Source organism: Aquarana catesbeiana, linkage group LG13 (genome assembly GCF_042186555.1).
Source record: "Aquarana catesbeiana isolate 2022-GZ linkage group LG13, ASM4218655v1, whole genome shotgun sequence".
Classification (NCBI taxonomy): Eukaryota; Metazoa; Chordata; class Amphibia; order Anura; family Ranidae; genus Aquarana; species Aquarana catesbeiana.
Genome location: NC_133336.1, coordinates 228,132,004 through 228,144,982, shown reverse-complemented (window position 1 = coordinate 228,144,982; position 12,979 = coordinate 228,132,004).

The window sequence follows — 12,979 nt, the reverse complement described above, 5'->3', positions numbered from 1 at the left end:
TCTCTTCCTCCCCCTCTCTTTCTCTCTTCCTCCCCCTCTCCTCTCTCTCTCTTCCCCTCTCCTCTCTCTCTCTCTCTCCTCCCCCTCTCTCTCTCTCTTCCTCCCCCTCCCCTCTCTCTCACTTCTTCCCCCCTTTCTCTCTCTCTCTCTCTTCCTCCCCTCCCCTCTCTCTCATTCTTTTATTCTCTCTCTCTTTCTCTCTTTCTCTTTCTTTCTTTTTCTCTCTCTCTCTCTCCCCCTCTCATTTTTACTCTCTCTCTTTTCCTTTCTCTCTCTCTTCCCCCCTCCTCTCTCTCTCTTTCCCCCCCCTCCTCTCTCTCTCTCTTCCTCCCCTCCCCTCTCTCCCATTCTTTTATTCTCTCTCTCTTTCTCTTTTTTTTATCTTTGTCACTCTTTTTCTTTCTTTCTTTCTTTCTTTCTTTCTTTCTCTCTCTCTCTCTCTCTCTTCTCTCTCTCTCTCTCTCTCTCTCTCTCTCTTTCTTTCTTTCTTTCTTTCTTTCTTTCTTTCTTTCTTTCTTTCTTTCTTTCTTTCTTTCTTTTCTTTCTTTCTTTCTCGTTCTTTCTTTCTGTGACAGACTCACCTGGGACGAGGCTTTTGGAGGGGACTGAATGCTAGCCTCTTGCCTACTGACTATGGGCCCTGGCATTTGAGGGAGCTACAAGCATTTAGGAAGTTATTCTGTTATGTGATGCAAAAGGACATTATTAAGGAATCCATGATGGTCTCCGCCAGCTTGGGACTCAGTGAAAAGATGTATGTGAAAGGAATGCTGATTAATGAGATCTGGAAAGCCCGGGTCTTTCACCCAATAGTTTATGGTCTCATTTTGTTGTGTACTCTTTGCTGGGTCGTTTGGGGTGAGGCTGTATTCCAATGTTCTATTGTGTCTGTCTGCCTTGGATATTATGGGATGTGTATGTAGATTAGCTGTGAGATTGGTGAGGGTGAATTCCTCCACAGCTCTCACTGCTGATTGGACAGTCTACCCTGCTGGAATGCAAAGGTGGGGGGGGGGGATTGTCCAGAGTATTACCTGTGTTTTCAATAAACAGTACATGTTCAGCAACCAAACAAGTATTGTCTTGTTTGTTGTGAGCGATTTGGAATATCTGATATCTATATTCAGACTAGGAGGAAGCGGTATATGATGAAAGCACTCAAGCGGAGTGTGGGACATTTCTATACATTTGTGGCAAGCAGTGGGACGCTTCCTGCAGTCTGGGACATCCAAACCTCCACCTGGATCCAAGGTCCGATAGCAGGAAGGAGAGGTACAGATACAAGCCACCATGGAAGAGGAATTCGGAAGGAGGTTGCGAGAGATGCAGATACAGCACAGAGGACCAGTACCAGAGCAGGTCCTGCTGGGATGGTATGATTCTAACCGCTGGGAACTCTGGAAGGAAGCGCTAGCCCATGAGCAGCGACACCAGGAGAAAATTCTCTTCTCCTTCCAGGAAAGGTACTGGTCGCAGTACGAAGTATGAATGGTGTTTTTGGGGGAACAACCACATAAGGAATGGAAAGCCGAGTTAGCCAGGCTGGTCCGAGTGGAGATGCGGTTGGATAAGAGCTACAGAGCCCTCCACTGGTGTGTAGCCCAAGTGTGCCCATGGACAGGGGACAACACCCCAACAGAAGGCTTTGGCTACTGCAGCCTGGGGCTGTTATTAGAGAGGCTTTGGGAGCAATTTGGAGTGGCATTTGGAATAAATCTCGGAATGTCTCAGAAGTTCCCTGGGCACTTTAAGATTTGGAGTTTCTAGCCAATCAGGAATGGGAGCTGGAGATTGCCTACAGACAGCTGCTACATTCTGCTCAGCAGCAGGTCTGGGCTCCCATTGCCTGGGACTATCAGGAAATACCAGCTGACAACTCTGAAATCCTGGCTGAAGAGTCGGCAATGTGGCAGAGTAACAGTGTGCTTTGCCAACCTGCCCCCGCAGCTATGGACGCGGAGGTCTTATGGCGGATGCAGCAAGTGCTGACTGACCTTATGATCCTGTTCTGCACGGGATGATCTTGGATGGAGGAATCAGCTGGATGAGGGTACTGGAGATGGAGCAGTCGGCTCATCTCTCCAGCCACAGACCACAGAATGTAGTGATTTAATTGACTTTTCTGCTGAGGATAACAACCGAGTGAGCCTCCAGCAAAAGAGCTAGCAGCAGGGCAGAAAATCATGGAGCTCTGCCCAGCACCAACAGCAGCATCTGTGGAGTTACAAGGAACTTCCCCAGCTGAAGCACTGGCCAAAGGACAGAGGGTCCAAGGCCTCTGCCTCACATCTGTGGCAGTTCCGGAGGCTCAGGGTGAGAAGGTGGCAGTCACTTCCCAGCAGCAGATCAGGATACAGGGGGAGAAGGTAGAGGAGGTGTTCATCGTCCCTCCCCAACAGTCGGCCAGGGTGGAGGAAGCGGTCTTTCCTCCCCAGCAAAGATACGTGCACCTGGGAGACAGTACCATAGACATGTCGTCCCAGCAGCCAGATGAGGGAATGGAAAAGGAAGCAGTCGGCTCATCTCCCCAATGGCAGCTACACAGTTTGGAAATGGAGGAATCCAGCCTCCTGCCCCAGCGGTTAGCCGGAGTGGAGGATGTGGAGTGCCCAGCAGAAGTGCTGGCAACAGGGCAGAGTGCTACCAACCTCTGCCCAGCGCCGGCAACAACTGTGGAGTTCCAGGGAGCCGGGGCAGTCGGCCCCTCTCTCCAACGACAAGCTGATGTACTAAAGCTTCTACTCCCAGCTGAATCACTGGCAACAGGACAGAGCGTCGCTGGCCTCTGCCTACCACCTACAGTGTCTCTACAGCTTCAGGAAGCTGGGGTGATCGGCCCGTCTGCCCAGCAGCAGATCAAGCCCCGGAATGTTAAAAACCACGCAGCTGAAGCGCTGGCAGCCGGACAGAGAGTTAACGACCTCTGCCCACACCAATTGATGATAATTATTCCTTTCAGCCAAGAATGGAGATCATGCGGACAGACTATGTGAGTTCACTCTGCCCGACTAACACATGTCCAGACCAGGTGGAGGTCTGGGACCTTGTTAGTCGACTTTTGATGCGGGGAGAAATGTGACAGACTCACCCGGGACAGAGACTTTTGGAGGGGACTGAATGCTAGCCTCTTGCCTACCGACTATGGGCCCTGGCATTTAGCTACAAGCATTTAGGAAGATATTCTATTATGTAATGCAAAAGGACATTATTAAAGTGATTGTAAACCCTTACAACACACTTTTTGCTACAGGTAAACCTATAATAAGGCTTACCTGTAGCTACCCTGGATATCTCTAAACCTGAACGTTTTAGGAGATATCCCCTGTATTTGCATGTGCCGACGTCATCGGCACATGCGCACTGAAGCAATGAAGCAGTGAGTGTGCCGTTACCGGCAGCTCCCGCGCGCATGCGCGGGAGTGATGTCATGGCGGCTCCAGCCAATCACAGCACCGGAGCCGCGATACCTGGAAGTAACTCTGGAAGCGGTGTCGGCCGCCAGAGCGGTGTACGAAGACAGCGCTCTCATTTTTTTTATTCTCATTCTCTCTCTCTCTCCCCCTTTCTCTTTTTCTTTCTTTCTTTCCCTCTCATTTTTTTATTCTCTCTCTTCCTCTATTTCTTTCTTTTTCTTTCTTTCTTTCTTTCTTTCTTTCTTTCTTTCTTTCTTTCTTTCTTTCTTTCTTTCTTTCTCTTTCTTTCTTTCTTTCTTTCCCTCTTATTTTTTATTCTCTCTCTTCCTCTCATTTTTTGTATTTTCTTTCTCTCTCTCGCTCTCTCTCTCTCTAATTTTTTTATTCTCTCATTCTCTCTTTCATTCTCTCTCTCTCTTCCTCTCATTCTTTTATTCTCTTTCTTTCTCTCTCTCTCTCTAATTTTTTTATTCTCTCATTCTCTCTTTCATTCTCTCTCTCTCTTCCTCTCATTCTTTTATTCTCTTTCTTTCTCTCTCTCTCTCTCTCGTTTTTTATTCTCATTCTCTCTCTCTCCCCCCTCTTTTTCTTACCTTCTCTCCCTCACATTTTTTATTCTCTTTCTCTCCCTCTTATTTTTTATTCTCTCTCTCTCTTTCTGTCTCTTTCTCATTCTCTCTTTCATTCTCTCTCTCTCTTCCTCTCATTCTTTTATTCTCTTTCTTTCTCTCTCTCATTTTTTTACTTTTACTCTACTTTTCTTTCTTTCTTTCTTTCTTTCTTTCTTTCTTTCTTTCTTTCTTTCTTTCTTTCTTTCTTTCTTTCTTTCTTTCTTTCTCTCTCTCTCTCATTTTTTTATTCTCGCTCTCTTTTTTTCTCTCTCATTTTTTATTCTCTCTCTCTCTCTTTCTCTCTCTCATTTTTTATTCTCTCTCTTTCTCTTAGTATAGTGACATTTGGTGAGCCAGGTTTTCTTTGCCCGTGGACACTGGCAGGCTGGGCGCTCTGACAGCTGCTGGTTGCTGTGCCATGTTTGATCCTCATACATGAAATACACAATTTGACATCTGCTTGAATGCGGTACAAATGTCAGACAAGCTAAGACACATTGAACCTCTACAAAATCTCTGTCCCTGAGGACAAACCACGGCTGTGCCAACTCCGGAGCCTCCCGGACCACACCCAGATATGTTCTATTGTGGCTGTCTGGCAAGCTTGGATCTAAATAATAAGTGGATGGCTTCAACATAACTCCTACTGCATTGTGAAATATAAGAAGTTATATAAATAATATTTTATTTGACCGTTTTCAGGACTATAAAGACATACGGGAAGACCGCATTCCTTTATACTGAATGCTAAGAAAATTATTTTAAGTTAAAATTTCAAAATGTTGCACATTTCAGTAAATCTAAGTGGAGTTTGGCGCGGTAAGCGTTAATGTTCTTGTAATCTTTTTTTTCTATAAGCTGATATCCTGCGAGAGATAGAAGCGGTTGGACTGGTTTGTCCAGAGCAAAGCGAGAGACACACACATACACAAAGGTTCCCACATCCTAAGACTTCAGGGATGAAGGAATGCCTGTAGAGCCCAAACAATCAAAAAATGTTTTGCAAATACTCATGTGGTCTGTATACACCTCCCGGGGGGCGCTCTTGGGGCCCATTCACACATGTGGGCTGTGCCAACATGCACTGAAATGCACAATGCTGCAATGCACCTGTTCTATATGTGGCATGCTGTGGCACTATTCAGTGTGAATGCCACACCACGTATACCGTGCGTTATGGTGTGCTTCATTGTTAAAAAAGGGTCATGCATTTTTTTTTTTTTATCTGCATTCGCCATAATTCTAATAAGAATAGCGGGGTAAACAATTACTGGAACCAAGCAGGAGGTGGAGGAGGAGAAGGTGGCCCTATGTGCCCCCCGCCTGCAGTGCTCACAGGTGTCAGGAAGTAGACGGGGAAGGCCAATAAACGTGTCATATTTTCTGGCATTTCCTGAATGAACACAGTAAACAACCAGTACCAATTGCCCCGGTGTTCATTCATAACTGAAGCATAGTAAACTATGTTTACTATGCTTCAGTTTGTGAATGAACAAGGAGCTTTCCATCCTGTTCATTCATTCTGCAGTACACCTGAGGCTGAAGAAAGGGAGTTACAGGGGGACCAGTTCCAGTAACTGTACCGGTAACTCCTGTATGGGGCCCATGCTCTATCAGTTCAGCATACAGCTTTATGGCAGTTCACCAGACCTTGCCGGTCTGGTGAACTGCCGTAAAGCTGTATGCTGATTGATATAGCATGGGCCCCATACAGGAGGACCAGATCTACCTCCTTATCAGCCGTCCTGCTTATGATACCCACCAAACAGGCAAGAAGTGGGGAGAAATCTCCCAAACTGCGACACAAAAAATGTTGACAGAAGTTCTAACTTGACTAAAGTTGGGTTAAACTTTTGGTTTAAAAGTCCTTCCAAATTAAGGACCGCACAGAGTTTCTGGTTTTCAAAGCCCAACTTTGGGCTCCCCCTATTCCCCCCTTCCTCTCCCCCCAGACATGATTTCCCTGAAGATGGGCTGTAGATAACAATGTGCAGATCTAATAAAAAAACACATTCCGCTTTGTTCCAGATGTCCACCACGTAGAGACCACCCAACCCACAGAAGAAAAATGGTCGCCCAGGCATTCATCCATCACAGCCCTCAACATCTACCAGCCCCATCCTGTAGAAAATATGGACTCAGATGGAGCCACCAGGATTCATCCATCATTTACTCAATCAGTCGACGGTTTGAAAAATCCTGAAGGAGAGAATGTGGTTTTGGACCCAGTGTTGGTGATGGGTCATCAGTCAAACCTGGGTTTTGGGCCCCAGAATTCTATTGGCTATCAAAATATGGACTCTTTAGAGGTTTCGATAGATGACCTAGGGCGGCAGGAAGTTGACTCTGCTTACTCTTCAGTGTCTCATATAGAAGAAGAAGTGTCCCCTCCATCTCCCAGTACCTCTAGCATGGGTAAGACCTTGTTTTAATAGTAGTAGAAAGCAAATCTGCCTAACACTAACACTGATATACAGTACAGTCAAATAATAGTGCAAACATCCCAGAGTCCAAGAAGAGGATATCCCAGAACCTTGCCACATCTAAGCTGAACACCCATTCCATCACTATTTGGCTAGCCAGGTGCAAAGCTCAGGAGCCTACTCCCGCTGTGGGTAATCACTCAGTCAGAGGTGTAACTAGAACCTTCAGGGCCCCAGTGCAAGAAACCACAAAGGCCCCCGCCCCCGACCGCCAGGGTCCTTCCTTCCAAGCCAGGAGCCATTCCCTCTGAGCTATTGTGTCCAGCGATGATTTTATTGGCCCACTAAAAATCTGTGTCCAGTGGCTCGTTTTTACTGTTTTTAGACGTAGACTCCAGCCTAGAACACTAAAAATCAGAGCGAGGAAGATTCCTACATTTATTTGTAAAGCCTAGAGTTGGGGCAGTTTAAAAAAAATTAAAAAATCAATTTTTCATTTTGTTATTTTTTTTTTTAACTGTCCCATTTTGGATCACTTTTATTGGATGTAAACATCCCTTGTGATAACAAAAGGCAGTGACAGATACTCTTTACTGAGAGATCTGGGGTCTATTAGAACCCAGATCTCATCTCCGCGGCCGCCCTTGAAAACTTCGGATCAAACTCGGATCAGTTTGATCCAAAGCTTTCCCTTGCAGGTAAATAAAAGACCGAAACCAGAAGTGATGAATTACTTGTTGCTTCTGGTTTTGTATACCATAGAGATGATCGGCGTTGTTCCTGCCCCCCGATCAGCTCTATGGTAAGCTGGCAGAACCGGAGGGACAGGAAAGCTTGGAGAGGCATTGGAGGGTGGTGGAAAGCAATCCAGCAGCTAATTAACCGCTAGGATGGCTGTTACATAATAGAAAATTGCTGGCTGAAAAAAACAATACCAGGATGATGCCTGTAGCTGCAGACATCCCGATATAACACTCCAATGTGCCACCATATATATATACGTATTTAGATGGTAAGTAGGTAATGGCCCATCCCAAAATTGCGCCTGGTGTATAGGTGTGTGAGATTGTGGTGGAGAGCTTAGGGTATAGGCTTCCCCATTGGAGGAGAGTGAAATGAATGGTCAAATGTTATTATAAATAATTAACATCCATATTATTTTCTTAGAAACCGATGTTGGAGTGGACCCCGAGACAGGCGAACGTGCCATGGAGTAGCAGCCATAAGAAGGCTTCATAGAGGGGAAAACTTTTGTACATGTAGCAGAAATAGAAGACTTTTGTTCTTTCTGATGGATTGGTCCCATGTATCTATTATTTCAGATTCTTGAAAATGGACTAATTGTGGACAGCACTGGCCAGTAGACCGTTAGAAGACATCTTCTCACTAAAGAAAAAAGAGTTGATAAGATACACCAATGTTTTGGACCTTTCTGTTCAGGAAACAAACACGGCTTGTCCTGTGGAAGAATGGACCAGTCTTGACATTATGTGGTCATAAATGGTATAAATACATCCTAACCACAGACACATTTCTGTGTAAGGAGCACTAATCCAGGTTTTGCAGTAGAACCATCCTAGAGGTTAGCACCAACCCAAAACGTTTTGATCTTGAAGGGAAAAATGTAATGGATTGCTCTTTTGACCACAACTAGGCCGTTAGATACTTTAAAACCAGCGTTCAACTTTGGTTACTGTTTTTGGACAAAAATAAGGCAAATTGTTTTGAGTGTAAGGTCTCTTCTTCCTAATTTATCAGGAATTATGACATGTGAGCAAACATGTACTGTGTTCATGTATGGGAAATGGTAGCGGTAACAGGGATTACTTTAAAAAAAAAAAAAAAAAAAAAGGACGGCATTTATTTTGATGCAGGATATGGGAAGGTTTAGGGTTTTGTAGGCCCATTTGCTTATTACACCTCTCGTAGACTAATGTGGAGAGATCTCTCCGTCATAGTTCATCTCTTTGTTCCGGTCTACCTTGAGGTGTTCAAGTCCTGTTGCATTCTCTGTAATATTAACGTGAAATACAGTTTCCAAGAGGAAACTGGTGGTTTCGCTTCCCTGTAATATCAGCTCTGGGTGCTCTTGCCACTGGATGAGATGACTTCTTGGCTTGACTTCAGGAGATTTGGATTTCCAGAACAATTGCTGAATCTAACAGATTATGAGCCTATGGGTTTCAGACACCCAGATCCCACACCTGACAGTAGAATTTACACATGTAAATAAAAAATATATATATATTTTAGATCCTGGTCAATCGGCATGAGCATACCAATCTTGTCCTTCAAAGTCAACAGAAGCTTATACTTTGGGAAGTTATTGGTAGAGGTGGTGAAAACATGGATTTACATTTGGCTAAACCTTTGTGTACCAGTACTGCTTGGACTGAGAAGAGTACTCAACTGACTTGGTCATCCCAATCCGTGAAATTTCAGGATTATCTCTATCTCCAAAGTAGAGGAAAATAAACTGGGGTTCAGGGAAGCGGAGGAGAACCTTCACTCAGGTGGACATATGTACTTAGGGCATGTATTGCTATGTAGGCTCAAATACACTTGCTTCAATTCTTTTTACACACATTAAAGTGCCTACTGCTGCAACAATTGCTTTAATGAAGCTTGAGCAAATGCCCTGTGTATGTTGATTTTCTATTTGTTTTAAAGGGACTCAGCAGAGCCCCAGCTCAATAGTACCCCCACTCAAAAGATCTGAAGCTTATTCGGACCCTTATTTGGCAGATCCCCTGCTTAGTAGTACCCCCACCTCTGCTGATCCCCCGCTCAGTAGTAACCCCCAGCTGTTCCGATTCTCTGGTTTGCTGATCCACTTCTCTCTCCAGTTCCCGCCCACCTCCCGCTTTATTGCTCCCACTCTGTGCACCACGTGTGACGTTGATAGTTTTTCCTGCTATGGCCCCCCAGCTCTGCTGATCTTCTGTCACTCAGTCTTCTCTCCATGGTCTCCACTCACCTTCCACTATAGTGTTCTCATGTTGCACACCACGTGTACCATCTACTAGTTGCTCTACTCCAGTCTGGAGCCTGCTCACATTCCTGCTGCTCCACCCCACCGCACACCAGATGTGACGTCTGCTCCAGACAATTCCAGAATATATAAACATGAACCGGAAGTGACTGCTGATGACTTTCCAGTTCGCTTGTTGGTTTCCCAGTGCATCCTGGGATATCTCATACCTGCAATACCTCCAAAATAAAAGCAAAGCTAACTGAAAAAAAGCTCCTCAAAAGCTGCAGGTGCTGTTAGCGAGTACTGTCATAGACTTCTATGGAGGCTTTGAAGCAACAAGAACGTGTCATGGGGTATTATTTTTTTTTTTTAAGTGAAGCAAAGCAAACACAACGTGTGAACAGAACTGTAGGGTGACAATTTAATTTAGCGAGAGGGGCTTTGATTAGCATTCTGAGCGCTTTACAAAAATGGGGGTCCAATGTTACATTTTGAAGCAAGTGTAAATGGGTCCTTAGGGTAGTTCTATCAGCCTTTCTCAACCTTTTTAACCAAGAGGAACCCTTGAAGTAAATTTCAGGACTTGGGGAACCTATTCTAAAACAAATTTGTTGGAGATCAGTGGGAAAGATTACCCTTTTGCCATGGTGGTCATGATGCCTCCATTATAGACAGCTAAAAAGACCATTAGTGTTATGCAGCTGGCTCTGCCGATTGGCTTAGGCTCCTGAATTATGCAAGCACCATCAAATGGGACATCAATCAGCCACAGCTCAAGGAACCCCAAGCAAACGCTGGAGGAACCCTGGTTGAGAATGCCTGGTATACATATATAACAAAAAAAAAAAAAACATATGCACAATGAATTATCCCTATTATCATGAGCACCATCTAGTTGCCACAATATGGTATTTTTTTTTGCCACGTTTCTGATAAATACACATATTGGCCACTAGATGGAGCTGACGATCAAAGGAGATCTATCACATTAAAAATAATACGGGGATAAATTATTGGGCCTATGCGAATGCCCAAAACATCACCATGGTGGATTTTTTTTATTTTTAGGCCCCTTAGTGATACCTTATATCACAATGCTGGTTTACAGGAGATATTGCCTAATTTTTACTCTCAGAAGAAAAAGAACAGACGCTGCAATCTGAACGGCTGGCATCAACAAGGAACTTTTTCAAAAAGTTATTTTGTTTCCTTAGATGTGAGTGTGATAATGTCTGTGATGTATTTTTATGTTGTTGGTGATGGAGGGGAGTTTTGTGGCAAGGGGGGAAGGTTCATATTCAGAAGCCAGTTACCCCAAAATCATGTTTTGCAGACACTGTATCAGCTTTTATAAAAGTGGCTTTAAACAGACAATTGTGGTCAACTGTCCCTCCTCAACACATCTGGACACATGAAAATTGGTGAAAGCAACACGCATCTGCTAGAATATATATTATATCTCTATCTGCCATAAGAATATTTCTGATCTTGAATTAAATCTGAACTCCAAAACATCTTGAAGTTATGAAGTGTGGAAAAGGTAAAGAAAAGCTCTCAGGCTGGTGTCACCAAGACAGGAAGTCAGGAGATCTTCCCACTATCTCTAGTGACATCCATTCCCACTTCTGAACTCTCCCCTCTCTCCAGTCCCCAGGCTTGAAACATGTTGGGATGTTTTTTTTTTTGTAGTGCTCTTGCTTGTATTCCCCATTTGATTTATGGTGTTCAGCAGATTATACCTAATATAAATATATATATATATATATATATATATATATATATATATATATATATATAAAAAATGGACGTCAGGTGAAGTAGTGGTGTTTAATAAAGTTTATTCCCCCCTCCCAAAAAAAATAAAACACATTTTACCAGGTACATAAACAAAACAACGTATTGTATGGAAAACAGATTATAAAATATACCCGTTGCAGCACTTACATTAGAGAACAGACATGTCAAGTTAAAATAAAAAAAAAAAAGTCACCCCACCCAATACTGATATTTTAGAGTTTGGTGGATGCGGCAACATTTAAACACCCCTGATGGTTCCTTCTATATCTCGAGAAACCGTTGGCGAAATCTCTGATACATGCTAAAAAAGAGGTTCCCACCATCCCTGTCCTGAGTTTGTGGGTCTGCATACTCATAGTGACCATAACGATGGGTTCCCACCATCCCATGCCAAGTTCCTGGGTCTGCATAGCCATGGTGACCATAATGATGGGTTCCCACCATCTTGTGCCAGGTTCCTGGGTCTGCTTACTCATGGTGACCATAATAAGGGGTTCCCACTATCCCATGCCAAGTTCCTGGGTCTGCATGGCCATGGTGACCAGAATGATGGGTTCCCACCATCTTGTGCCAAGTTCCTGGGTCTGCTTACTCATGGTGACCATAATAAGGGGTTCACACTATCCCGTGCCACAGTGATCATAATGATAGGTTCCCACCATCCCTGTGCTGAGTTTGTGGGTCTGCATACCCATGGTGACCATAATGATGGGTTCCCACCATCCCTGTGCCAAGTTCCTGGGTCTGCATACCCACGGTGACCATAATGAAGGGTTCCTACCATCCCGTGCCAAGGTCCTGGGTCTGCATACCCACAGTGACCATAATGATAGCACAGGGATGGTGGGAACCTATCATTATGGTCACTGTGGGTATGCAGACCCAGGAACTTGGCACGGGATGGTGGGAACCCATCATTATGGTCACCATGGGTATGCAGACCCACAAACTCAGCACAGGGATGGTGGGAACCTGAGTTTGTGGGTCTGCATACCCATGGTGACCATAATGATGGGTTCCCACCATCCCTGTGCCCAGATCCTGGGTCTGCATACCCACAGTGACCATAATGAAGGGTTCCCACCATTCCGTGCCAAGTTCCTGGGTCTGCATACCCATTGTGACCATAATGATGGGTTCCCACCATTCCTGTGCTGAGTTTTTGGGTCTGCATACCCATGGTGACTATAATGAGGGGTTCCCACCATCCCTGATGGATTTTTACTTCTATCATAAAGAATGCAGCGTCCACCTTATACATGAAATATTAGTTTAGGGTGGAGATGTCCTTCAAAATCTTGTTATGCGTTTATAGTCTACTTCTGGACAATTACCGAGCAGTGACCACGGGGAGTCAGTTTCAGAAGTCAGTCTTGTCCCAATTAAAAGGAAATATCTAATGCCTGCATTAGCGAACTGGTGCAGTTGGCAACCCTGGTACAATGTGTGGCAAGGTCAAGCCAAAAACAACTTGTGGTCACCGCACAGCGGCTGCACCACAGGTAAGACCACCAGACCCCCAAATGCCCACATATCCTGAATATCTAAACTAAGAGCACACAATTGATTCAGAACTTCAAAATTGTTACAAATTTTAGAAAAAGGAAAAACAATTACTTGTACAACTTTAAACAATTATGTGCGTCAGGTGCATACACAAACCAGCATCACCCATTTGGTTCATAAGTAAATGGAAACTCCACCTTTCTAACAAACCGGACATTTTAAGGCCTCACACATTCCTAAACAGTGTGTGTGTGT